General features: G+C 31.3%; 1 protein-coding gene across 1 annotated transcript in view; it reads right to left on the bottom strand.

Moving 5' to 3' along the window:
• Nucleotides 1-13,143, bottom strand: part of LOC139499213 (uncharacterized) — a 327,861-nt gene extending 314,718 nt beyond the window's left edge. Inside the window, exon 1 of the mRNA XM_071287890.1 lies at nucleotides 13,031-13,143. The gene's annotated coding sequence lies outside the window, so the exon portion shown is untranslated. The remainder of the gene's footprint in view (nucleotides 1-13,030) is intronic.
• Nucleotides 13,144-13,616: the final 473 nt, after the last annotated feature.

The following is a 13,616-nucleotide window of genomic DNA, read 5'->3' as shown; positions in this document are numbered from 1 at the left end:
ATTTTATCAATAATTCCAGAGAACTCAGAAAGAAATGTTGACCTATATATTTTTTTTTATAGATGAATGATAAGTACACCACCGAAATGGATAAACTTGAATTCCGTGCTCCTTTAAAGGAGGAACTTACACAAAAACAAAAAAAATCAGAAATCTTTCCTTTACACATGACCGACATTTTGTCTGCAACCACTGCTGAAGTAATTGAAGTAAAAAACAAACTTGTGCATCTTATTTTTTTTCCTATGAACAGTCAGGGGACTTACTGAAATAGGTGATTTTTAAATCACTTATTTGAGTAGCAAAATCGTGGTTTTGTCACAAATTGGAATTTTGTATTTTTTTCCAAATTTTAAACACATAGGTTTAAATAATATCTTTTAATTAGTAAAATTAAAAAAAAAAAATTTTTTGCTTCTTTTAAGTAGAAAGGTTTCTGCCTTTGATGCTATCATTTAGCTGAAAATTCTATTTTAGTTGAAAAAATGCTATAATAATGGCTTTACATAATGAACTGATACTTTCTTAAAAGATTTTTCCCAGCAGTGGGAGTATCTTTCCTGTGAAGTTCAAGGTTTCATCTTTCAGATTATGTAATAAAATTCTACTATTCGCGATAAAAATCTCACTGTTCGGGGGTGTTGAAATTAGTAAGGATTATTAAAAGAATGATACTTAAAGAAGTGATTTTTGGGAAGGAAATTGAGGTCTGATACTTAAACAAGTGATTTTTATGTCATTATCCTAGATTCAGTACAAGGTCATCACCTGAAATGACCTGGTCATCCTAGACAACACAGATGTTGGTTCTGATAAGTTTTGAAACATAATTAGTCCCTGGATCATTAGTATTCTATATTTAAAGCTACAGTAAAATTAAATTACTTCTTCTAGTGATTAATTTGTACTACTTAAATAGGTGATTATTAAAGAAAGACAACTCTAATTTCCAAACCTTTATGGAAATAATGTTACTTAAATCAGTGATTTAGAAAATCACTTATTTAAGTAAGTCCCCTGCCTGATGAAAGTGTGTTTGAGATAAAGATTAATGTATGCGTTATCAATCTAGACTGGTGTCATTGATTTCTTCTGCAAGATAAATCAATATAGCGCTGTTCGGAATTGCGTCCATATGTGGCTCTCTCGACCCGTAAAACGAGGTCACGCAAATCTTACTAAAGTATCCTAACGTGAATAAAATTTTATGTGGAATATAATGCAAAATGGAAAGCCTTCATACATCTTAAATTCTATGGTATAAAGAATTCAAGAAAAGTAGTCTACATAAAAAAATATTAATCACAGTTCAAAAATCGTTCGTAATTGTGTCCGGTGAGGCTACATGTGTATATTCTATTGTTGTTTGGACATGACTAGGACCACCACTGCACCAGCTGGGACCAGAATTTCAACTTGCACGTCTTATTTTAACATACTTCTTTGTATATTCACAACATATTGGATATATCTTTGAGTATGTTTGACAAAAACCGTCTATTCTTACCATTTCTTTCACAATCGTTAGGAAACATACTTTGACAGGGAGCGGGTAACTATCTACTATGCATAATATACAACTCGTTTCAGGACTTTTTCCGGAAATTTTTCTGTTAGGATTTTTTAGTAAGTAAGACAGGTTGCAGTCGTACATGTTGATCCAGGGGTACGTAGAGGGCGTACGCTACACTTTGATCGTCATAACAGTTTCTCATTGTTCTCACGACTTATATGAATATAAAAACGTTAAAAAAACATTCCGCTCTAAATATACCTTATAAAATGAGACTCCTCATGGAGTTTTTCATTATATGCGACACTTTCAAATTATAAGCTTTATTGAAACTTGGACAAATGATGTTGATGTTAATGAAATAAGTATCCCAGGTTTCTGCTTTGTTGACAGTAATAATAGGAAAAAGCATCATAAAGCCAGACGTAATTCTGGTGGAATAAATATTTTTGCTAAAAATTCCATTTCAAAAGGAATAAAAAAATTACCAAAATATCACACTGATATCCTTTGGATCAAAATTGACCATAATTTTTTCAAATTAGATAAGGACATATATATTGCTACAGTATATATGTCTCCAGAAAGTTCTAGCACGAACACTACCGGGTTAGAACCCATTTATGACAAGCTACTAGCTGATGTTGTTAAATACTCTAATTTAGGGCACATTATAGTCCAAGGCGATTTCAATGCCTATACTAATACAAAACCAGATTTTATTGCCTTTGATAATTCTTGTACTTCAAATCAAGATGATTTACAATATATTTCTGATCAAAATATACCAAGGAATAACCTTGACACCAAACTTGTCAACAATAGTGGAAAGTATCTACTGAATTTATGTAAGGAATCAAGTCTTAGAATACTAAATGGCAGAACCATAGGTGATTTACATGGTAAACACACTTGTATTACATACAATGGATGTAGTGTTGTAGATTATATGCTTGTGTCTAAAGAATTATTACATATAGTTGGTTATTTTGAAGTACATGACTTTACTTCTTTGTCAAATCATTGTATAATAAGTTGTTCTTTATTAATAGGTTTTATTATGCCTCAAAATACACCCCAATATCAGTTGGATCCTATCCCAAATAAATTTATATGGACACCTGAAGCAATAAATCTCTACACATTAAATATAGCAATAGTATAGAGAGTAAAAACAAATTTGAACAGTTTTTGAAATCAACTTTTAAAGACTCTGAATCAGCAGTAAATTCATTTAATAATATACTATATGAAAATGCTTTGAAGTCTGCTAAACTAGTAAAGAAAGTCCCAGTCAGAAATAAAAATCAAAATAGGTCAAAAAGACGACCTTGGTACTCTGAATCTTGCCGTGAACTTGGCGTTACAGTAAAAAATTATGCAAAGTTAGTTAATAAACATCCCTATAATTCTGAATACAGACATAAATTTTATTCTTTCAGATCTAGACTAAGACGTCTATGTAAATATGAAGAAAATAAATACAAAAAAGATATATTTTCAGAACTTTATACATGTGAGAAAGACCCAAAGATGTTTTGGAACATCTTGAATAAATTAAGTAGACAAAAAAGTAATAACAAAGAAAATGAATCTTTACCACAAGAAGATTTCATCCAGTTTTATAAAAAATTGAATAGCTGTGACATAAATCACAATAGTTTTCACTCTAAAATTATTAAAGATTTTGACTCTCTAAAAGAAAAGTTTAATTTATCACATGTTACAGATGACTTAACTCACTTGAGTTCAGAGATAACAATTGAAGAGATAGTAACAGCTATTCGTTTAATTAAAAATGGCAAAAGCACATCAGCCGACATGATTTCAAATGAAATGTTGAAAAATGCAATCCCCATCTTAATAAAACCACTTCATAAACTCTTTAATAGCATATTCGAATCTGGTCAATTTCCGAGAATATGGAATGAGAGCTTACTTGTTCTCTTGCATAAGAAAGGGGACAAATTTGATCCAGGGAACTATAGAGGTATATCTATTAGTTCCAACCTGGGTAAACTTTTTAATAAAGTTTTATATAAACGTTTAGTAAAATTTATGGATATCAAAAATTTAATAAGTAAAAATCAAATAGGTTTTAAAGAGAAAAGTCGTACAGCTGACCACATATTCACTCTTAAGACCATAACTGATCAATATAGACAAAAAAAGAAAAAAGTTTTTGCTGCCTTCATAGACTTAAAAAAGGCATTTGATACTGTATGGCGACTAGGCTTATTTTCTAAACTCATAAAACATAATATCCCCCAAAAAATGTTTAATGTTATTTATTCAATGTATACTGATACAGTATGTAGAATAAAATTCTCTAATGGGTTGAGTCCTCCATTCCTATCAGAAAGGGGTGTTAAACAAGGTGACGTATTGAGTCCACTTCTTTTTAACTATTTTATAAATGATCTAGTAGGTAATCTTGATAACAAACATACGGATCCAGTTGCTATTGGGGATACCTCTTTGAACATTCTTTTATATGCAGATGATATTGTTTTACTATCTGAAAGCAAAGAAGGTCTACAAAAATCTCTTGATATTTTACATGAATATTGTTCAACATGGAAACTACAAGTTAATACTGATAAATCAAAAATTATGATATTTAATTCTAATGGCAAGACATTGTTAAACCATTTTACTTATGATAATGCATATCTTGAAACAGTAACAAATTATTGTTACTTGGGTATTGTTTTAAAGTATAATGGCAATTTTTGCCTTGCTGTGAATACTCTAATGGAAAAAGCCAGGAAGGCATACTATAAAATAAAGAAAACTATAGGTCTCAACAACCCATGTAGACTTCTTGAAAAATTGTTTGATTGTTTAGTTACTCCAATTCTTACATATTGTAGTGAAATTTGGGGGGTGGAATCACATTTTAAAGACTCTGATCCATTTGAAAAACTTCATGTTAAATTTATCAAAGACATATTAGGGGTTCACTGTAAGGCATCTAATGATGGATGTCGAGCTGAACTTAATAGAATTCCCTTGAAAAATAAAATATTATATTCAATATTCAACTACCTGAACCATATAGTTTCTTCGGAAAATTCTTTGGCATATGATATATTCACTAAATCTGTAGATTCAAACCCTTGGGTCATAAAGGTCAAGAGTCTTTTGAATGAACTTGGAATGTCTTATATCATCAATAACTTTAATTATGTTAAAGGTAATTTAAATTCTATTAAACAAAGAATTAATGACCAATGTTTGCAAGTTCAAAATGCAAATATATTTGAATCCAAAAAGTTAGACTTTTTCAAAAGTGTCTACATAATGGGCAGAAGACCACCCTATGTTGATATATTAAAAAACAGAAGTGACAGAGCTGTAATATGTAAGATCCGTATAAGCGCTCATACACTGATGATTGAAAGAGGGAGACATCTAAATATTCCCAGAAATGAGAGATACTGCTCTGTATGTAATTCTGGTCAAATTGAAAATGAAAAACATTTTCTTTTACATTGTGAAAAATACTCAACTAAGAGGGACATATTTTACCATAAAGTTTCAAATATAATCGTTGATCCTACAAAATTTCAAAAACATGAAAATAATATAATCTTTTTATTAAATAATAATTCATACACAATCCTAAAATTAACTTCCTCTTTCATCTCAGACAGTTTGAACCTGCGTAAAGCAGAACAAACTCTATAAAATTGCTAATAATCATTGTTCATAATATTACATATTAATATTGTCATTATTTGCAATACTTAATATGTTTGACCAACTATGTAATTGATATATTTTTTTTTAATCATTTACTGTTGATGATATTGATATCGTTCGATGATATTGTTCTAAATATGCCTATTGATATTCTATGCATTATTACTATTTGTATACCAGTTGTATGGGCCATTGCCAATTATTGTAATTGTGTTTGTGCCAATAAAATATTTGTATTTGTATATTTGTATTTGTATTTGCGATTCATATTGCGGCAACAAAAATTGTGATTATGTAATTACTTAGACACCCCCTGAGGGGCCTCCATTATGTATTAGATAAAATACAAAGGTAACAAAGCAGGCCGGTAACAACCGTTGCCGGATAGTTTTTTCTGCACGAGTAGTCGGGTCAAGGTACGAGGCTGACCTTGACCTGACTACAAGTGCAGAAAAACTATTCGGCTGGTTGTAACCGGCCTGTTTTTTTGTTACTTTTGTTTTTTATCTGACTTGTACGACGTTTCAAGAAAGTAATAATACTTTTAGCAATACTAAACATTTGAGAAACTTAGATAGCCATAAAGCAGTAAATGTAAGTTATAATGTAAACACATTTTATTTCCATTTCCCTTCAACCGAGATTTTTTTTTCAAGAAAAAAAATCAGGAATCTAATAATTTGATAAAAAAAAAAGAACCATTTCAAGTAAAAGATAAATGTTGTACACATTTAAGACTTTTTAAAATGCAACTTTGTAAAAAAGTAATATATTAAAGAAATATTTTAGTGATAAGTAAGATAACGTTTGATTTGTATGAATAAAACGGAAAACGAGGAGGGGCTAATTCATTTAAAATAAACAGGCTGTGATCTTTATTTTTGATGAAAAAATGCAGGATGTGCCATTCCATCCCCCCATTCTACCTTAAAAAAAAATCGTAAAAATCGCGCATTTGTTGCAAAATACATGAATTTAATATGCAGTGTTGGGGGTCCCAGGGGTTGGACCAACCCTTTTTTTGACGATCAATGCATTTAAATGCATTATGTGGACATAAAGTTGGACCCCCCCCCCCCTGTTTTGTCCTGGATTTAGACCTAGATCTGCCACTGATATAACTTACAATATAACGGTATCAAAAGAATGAATTTCCTACTTCATTAGTGAATGAAATGTTTATGAAAAAAATGGATTTTGTCTTAATATTATATATATTCAGGCATATACTTTGTTGTTTCTTTAAATTCATGCTCGTCTCTGATCTGCAAGTGTTGATCGGGATTAAACACGTGTTACTATATGATCCAATCGCAGCCTACCGCCTAAAATTGATGACATAAGTTGAATGATTTTCTTGTAGATTTCCTGTTTATTTGGACGTGTATTACATGAACACTTTTTGTTTTATATAGGATCAATCGTGTATTGGTGAGTTAGTATTTAAACACATGTCACCCCAAAGCCCTAATTACGCTCTTCTTCCCAATGGTGTAGCAATATTATATATTATATACCTTTATAATATATAATATTGCTACACCATTGGGAAGAAGAGCGTTAGGGCTTTGGGGTGACATGTGTTTAAAACATAAATAACGCAATTTGTGGACCGAGTAGGTCTTGAAAGAAGTCAATTTTGACTGTAGACACCAAGGAGAAATATAACTCCCTTACGGCACAACCATTTAAAATGTTTTTATAGCGAGAAGATTATATTCTCAAATTTATGATTGCGCATATCCTTTTGTAAAACAAATTTTGAAAATTCTATGAAAGCAAAGAAATCCAATGTATAAATGAGCAAACCATTGAAAACCTCGACATCATTACCAAAAATCTAGCCCAAAGTACACTGTCACAATAACGTTTAAAAAAACTTGTTCTATAAAGAAATTATCAATATTGATTAAAAATATGCAAAATTGTTCATCAAGTCATGAAATATAACATGCCTCCTAATCTATTACATTTGAACGGCATTTATTCGGACAGTAATCTCATTTATAGCATTAAAACAAAAAAAATATTTAGTATATTAATATTAACCTCAAAGGTCTCCCGTCACTAACAATTTTCACCAACGTTTTACGTTAGAAATTCCGGTGTTGGTTATAGAAAACACCGAAAAATAATGTGTTTTGCATAAAAGATCGGAGAAATGAAGCCAGCATGATAAATTCCAAACACAAAAGAAAATATTCTTTGCTTAGAATAATATCTTTATCGATTAGTATCGAATATCGATGCGTTGAAAGAGTCTACCAAAATGTCATAATGAAAGCGTTTTCATTTTTTCTTAGAATTATTAAGGACAAGTTGTTACTTATCGTAAAAAAAAGTAAAAACAACATAAGTGTTTCGAAAAACATCACTATAAAGTCAAATTCCTTTGCAAAAGGAACATGTTGATGTATATAACATGTATAAAGTAAAGAGAAATCTAAAAATCATCAAAATGAAGAGGTCGCATGGTGGTCTACCAATATGTCACAGCATCGCTAATTTGACGTTTTTGACGTTCACTTGGTACGTTAATGTGTTTTTGTAACGTATTTATTTTACTTAGAGAGTATATATAAAATATGAATTTATAATTTATATTTGATTTCACCTCGTTGAAATGCGTTTCTCATTTAAATATACCATAATATTTCAATAAAATCTGATTTGAGTATATTTCAATCAGACAGCAACTCAACAACAAATATTAAACATATTTACACAAATCTTCCGGAGACCAAATAGGAAATTTAGATATATCTTGAATGATATTCGTATCAATTAGAATATTGATCGTTTTAGGAATTAACGCAAACTTCGGCACAACAGCAATAAATCAAATTCGGAGATTTTTTTATATATATATCTGCAACAAATGACATTTAAATTACAAAAAAAAATCATTATAAATGATACATTCTATACGATGCCATATATTTTATTTCACGTTTCTTAATTAAAATAAGTACACGTATATGTATCGTCTTACGGTACATACCCAGTAAACATCGGTGAAGTCTTTTTGTTCGTTATGGTTTTTTTTTTTTAAATCAAACAGCAATATTTTACGAGTTGAACGAATAAACAAATTTTGTGAGACAACACCAAATTCTGCCCCCTACTTGCCTAATTGTCTCATTATCGATCTAAGTAACTACAAATAAAACCTAAATCATTGCAAAGTCGACTATATCTATTTGACAAGAAAATATCCGACTTGAGACACATTGAATTAAATTAAAGAAGAAAATGATACTAGTTTTGAATGTGCGAGGGTATGTGTTGTACTGTTTCACTTTCAGGTAAGGGGAGGGTTTGGCGCCAGCAAACATGTTTATCGCTACATTCTGTATGTGCCTGTCCCAAGTCAGGAGCCTGTAAATTCAGTGGCTGTCGTTTGTTGCTGTATATCTTTTTTTCCCGTTGATTGTTATGTATTTAAATCAGGCCGTTACTTTTCTCGTTTGAATGGTTTTACCTTATTTTATTTCGAGGCCTTTTTTAGATTACTGTGCGGAATCAAGTTTGCTCATTGTTGAGAGCCGTACTGTGATCTGTAATAGTTAAATTCTTTGGTTGATTTCTACTACTTAAAGAATTTCCGAGGCCTTGTTTTCAAAGCGATCTAAGAAGTATATTTACACTGATCACTAGGTGTGACCGTGTCAACATCGAGGTTGTAAATTCGACGAACCTTATTTACTAGGAAGTGACGGTTTCCAGTCGAAGATCAGTGCTTTCTCTGTGCACTGCGGCCTCCTCTGCAAATAAAACTAATTTTGGACGCAATTCTTTTCTTTTTTTTCTGTTGGTGTCTTAAATAATGTCTTTTATTGTACATGCTATATGCTTTTGTGGGCCCATTGGATAGAAATAAACATATGCTTCTCATATAGTAGACTGCTGAAATTGCGTTAATCACCAACTCTCAATCAATTAATTTTCGGTTAAAGCGTGGGTCAAGTTCAAAATACTTATTTATAACAAGCCAAATCACAAAAATACTCCGAGGAAAATTAAAAACGAAAATTCAAATGGCAAAATCAAAAGCTAACACACATCAAGCGAATAGAGAAAAAGTGTCATATTCCTTACTTTGTACAGACATTAACTTATGTAGAAAATTGTGGATTAAACCTGTCAGTGATTTTATAGCTAACTAAACCTATAATTGTTCCTATACTTAATGTTTATTAGTTTTGAAAACAAGAGCTGTTTTCGTTATTTTCACATTCATTTACTATTTAAGGAAACAAAAAAGCAATTACTGTTTCGTGTTGATCTATTTCATGTTTTGTATAAAGCTTTTACTTTCAAACAAATCGAGAGAGAAAAAAAACCGATAAAATCACATTATGCTAAATCGGTTCTTTAATAACCAATAAAATTGTATTAAAAAGAACAGAATAATTCATTAAAAGTATATTATTCGTAAAAGTTTAAGTTCAAAACTTCATACTAGTCTTCCATTTAACATTTTCAAAACTCTACAAAACTATATAAAAAAATAACTCTGATTGTGATACCGTGAATTTTGGTGTGACGTACATTTTATCAATCATTATACATGTAGCTACATGCTCATATACATATATTTTTGATTGTCCTAGATTTCTGAACATACAAATAAATCGGTCAGCTAATAAAAAAAATCATTAGAATTTGATGCAAAACTATACATTTTGACGGCATTTACCAACCATGTGTAGAAGGATCACGCAGAATATATTTTTGTTTATTTGGTCATAATTTTTCTTTAGTTACTTTTATTCAAATAAAGATAGTTGGAATATTAAGCAAATTTTAGGATGAAAATCAATTTTGTGTGTATCATCGGAAATTTATAATTAACGCTTCACAACAAATAATTTACCAAAAAAACTATGAGAGTTCTGCTTCTGTGGCACCAATTTTGATTAAAACCCCCAACATAAAATAGTCTCTGAATAATTTTTATGAAAAAAACGTAGATTTACATGAAATATATAACAACAAATCGTAGGCGACAAATCCTTATGCCCATTTACTGAATATCCAACATCTTTTTTCGTTCATAGAACACACTACGTATACCTCATAATTTCTTTTGTTCCACAGAGAACATGGTGTAAACCCTTACCTCCTTTTACATACGACGTTACCAAAAGTACACCAATATCATGCGTAACGTCTTTGCTACATAAAGGGGGCGGTATGTTTTTTTTAGTATATTAACTATTTACTTTTCAACGCCATCACTCAAATGTTTTTGTTAAAATAAGAACCAGGGGCGAATCCAGCCATTTCCAAAAGGGGGTCCCAACCCAGGACAAAGGGGGGTTCAAACTATATGTCCCCATTCAAATGCATTGACCCCCCCCCCCCCCCTTGGATCCGCCAATGAGCACTATTAACGGTATTCGGAAAATCAGGAATCATGCAAAACATTAAGTTGTCATCTGCTTGACCATGATAATTTTTTTCTCATAAAATTTGGGATCAAAATATCTATTTTAGGAGAAAACCATACCCCCCCCCCCCCCTCCCCACTATTGAAGTTAAATGTCTAATCCCTTAGTGTACTGATAAGAATAGTCCGTGTAACAACTAAAATGAGTCCGTGTATCGTCTAAAAAGAGTGTAACACCCGTTAATGTACTGTTTTTCTATAGCTTTGCGGGGGGGGGGGGCAAAGTCGTACAATGCTTTTTGTCCGTCATTACTAGACATCACATAGCCTTTGATTCTCGAAAAAAATGATGTCACAATTGAAAATGTCTGACGCCACAAAGGAAAAGTGATTGTTGTATTATACGTCAATAGTTTACTGAAGTGTCACAGATTCCTAAATAGCGAAAAGGTCTGTTTCCGCTCATGATATCGGTAGTAGATAGATTCCGTTTTCTGAAATAAAGCCGCCCCCTCGTTTGAAATATATCCACCCTGAGTCTTGTATATTGACTGCTCCATAGTCTTATATGGTAAACAAAAATGCTGCATTGAAACAATTTCGTAATGGGACATTCCATTTAATATATGAAAAGCCGGGAGGGGGGATTATACCTTGTAGAAAAAAAATTCAGGCAAACTTCAACTTCTCTCAGGTGCATTTCCTCAATTTTACATATTAAGACAACAAAAGACCCATCAGAAACAAAAATGGGCACCCTTCAGATATATTTTGAGCCAATCGGGCCTAAGAAAATTGGTATCCCACAGAAAAAAAAACCATCCACCCCTTTTAAGATATTAAATGACTCTGAATTGTCCAATGTACTAGTACTAAAATTTTAATGTGATCATGTGAGCAGTTTTCTTGAAAGAAAACAAAAAATGTTGCATTCCAAAACATTATTTGCTTTGCAGTATGAAGATCACATAGAAAAAATGACGAAAAATCAGACATTTGGTCGTCAATCGGCAATACTGATACAAAGAAATATTAGTGACCGCTGTCGACAATAAACTATAGCAATTGATAGGAATATAAATCGTAAACAAACGCTGTTTGTTGAAAATTTATGGAAGTATAACACAGAAAAACACAAAAAAATTATTACAATTAAAAGAAACCAAACAATGGATTTTGAAATAAGGAGGAGGGCAAAAAAAACAAGTTCATGACACTCCGGAAGGCGCCTGCTACTAAAAATAGTACTCTAGATAGATGCTGATTTTATCTTTACTGAGCAAACTATCTCATGTCAATGTTGTTTACTTTTTAACAATCTTTCATAAACAATGTTTAATCTTCAGAAAAAGACGAATGATTTGTGTCAAAAGTTGTTTGCTGTTTTAAGTGTAGGTGTTGTCATGCAGTCGAAAGATTCTAGAAGGACATTCATAAGTCATTCAAACTGACAACATAGAAAACATAAGACTGCGCAACACGTGACGAAACCACAAAAAACTAGGGATAATCTCAGGTGCTCAAGAAGGGTAAGCAGATCCCTCTCAACATATGTCATGCTTCGTGTTGTAAACGCGGAATTAAGGCTTATACGGTAGGTCTCACTCGGGATTTTTTTGTCTAAGTCACTTTACTGGTTCATTCAAATGGTATAATCAATGGAGCGTGTACAATGAATAAGGAAGTTACATGTAGGTATTCTTTGTTAGATAGACCTTTAAATAGATAAACCCTTGTTAGCAACCCATTGAAATAGCACTAATAGTTTTTTTTCAAATAATTCATGGAGCGATACACACAGACGATTGAATTACATGTTAGACTTGTTTATAAGTGTATTTAAACAAAAACTTTTGTACATCTTACGAGGCTTTACACGTTTTATTATGAAGTCCAGCTATTCTATTTGGTTTACTATGAATTAAATCACTTAGTTAAATAGTAACATAAATAGTTGTCTTCTCATATTCCAGAATGAGGTACTCAAAGGGCATTTATATGTGTAACATATGATATCCATGCAGTAACAGATCGCGGACTTTCATAGAGGGGGGATACAAAGGGGAAGATTAAAAAAGCAGGCGCTCAATATAAAAAAAATCAACTTAAAACTTAAAACACATGTAGCAATAAAAGACGCATCCCTGATACGCCCATGTTCACAACAAACTACTATAGTATTTTATTATCATAAAGGTCATTTAATATAAAACATAATTATAGAAAATGAATATACTTAAATTTCTGTCTGAAAAATGAAAAGAAAAGTTACCAAAATGCCGAACTCAAAGAATTTTTTTAATTGGAGAGTCCTTTATCAAAAGGCAAAATCAAAAGCTAAAAACATCACACAAATGGAAAACAACTTCATATCATATTGATATTTCAAATATATATTCAACAGAGCTTACTAAAATTACCTTTAAAAGTAGTCCTCTTAGTTAAAAAGAATTTCCATTTTCGTTTCATTTATAAACGTTGCCGATCGTCAACAATTTATTTCTACATACGGGTATCAAGTATGTAATACAATACAATTCAATGCAAATGCAATATATGTTTATTGAACCAATAACAAAAGATCAACTTTAATAGTGTTTTGTACAGAAACGTGTTAACGTCATGCAAACTTGTGTTTACGGTTTCTACCTAGTATGTAAGTGTTTACTGATAATGCGAATCTTTGCGAATAACGCAAACATTTGAGTTAGCTCATTTCTTATTTAAATTTCAAGGTACATGTAAGCAGTTGTTAAAATGGAGGATCAGTTAGATCTGTTTATCTCTCTATTCACTTAACATGCTTAATGCAAAGTAAAAGCTGAAGTGTTAAGTACATATTCATGGCATAATAATGAGCAGAACAAAGAAAATTACAAACAAATACAACTGTAAATGAGGATCTGGATGGGGGCCCTTCATTTCTGTAGTTTTTAATTCATTTTCTCTATTTTTTTATTTTTTTATTTTTGCAAATTATTATCTATTCTTTATGTTTTAGCAACC

The sequence above is a fragment of the Mytilus edulis genome, chromosome 12 (assembly GCF_963676685.1).
Source record: "Mytilus edulis chromosome 12, xbMytEdul2.2, whole genome shotgun sequence".
In the NCBI taxonomy this organism is placed as follows: domain Eukaryota; kingdom Metazoa; phylum Mollusca; class Bivalvia; order Mytilida; family Mytilidae; genus Mytilus; species Mytilus edulis.
The sequence above is the reverse complement of the archived record's forward strand: the minus strand, read 5'-3'. Positions and strand labels throughout refer to the sequence as shown.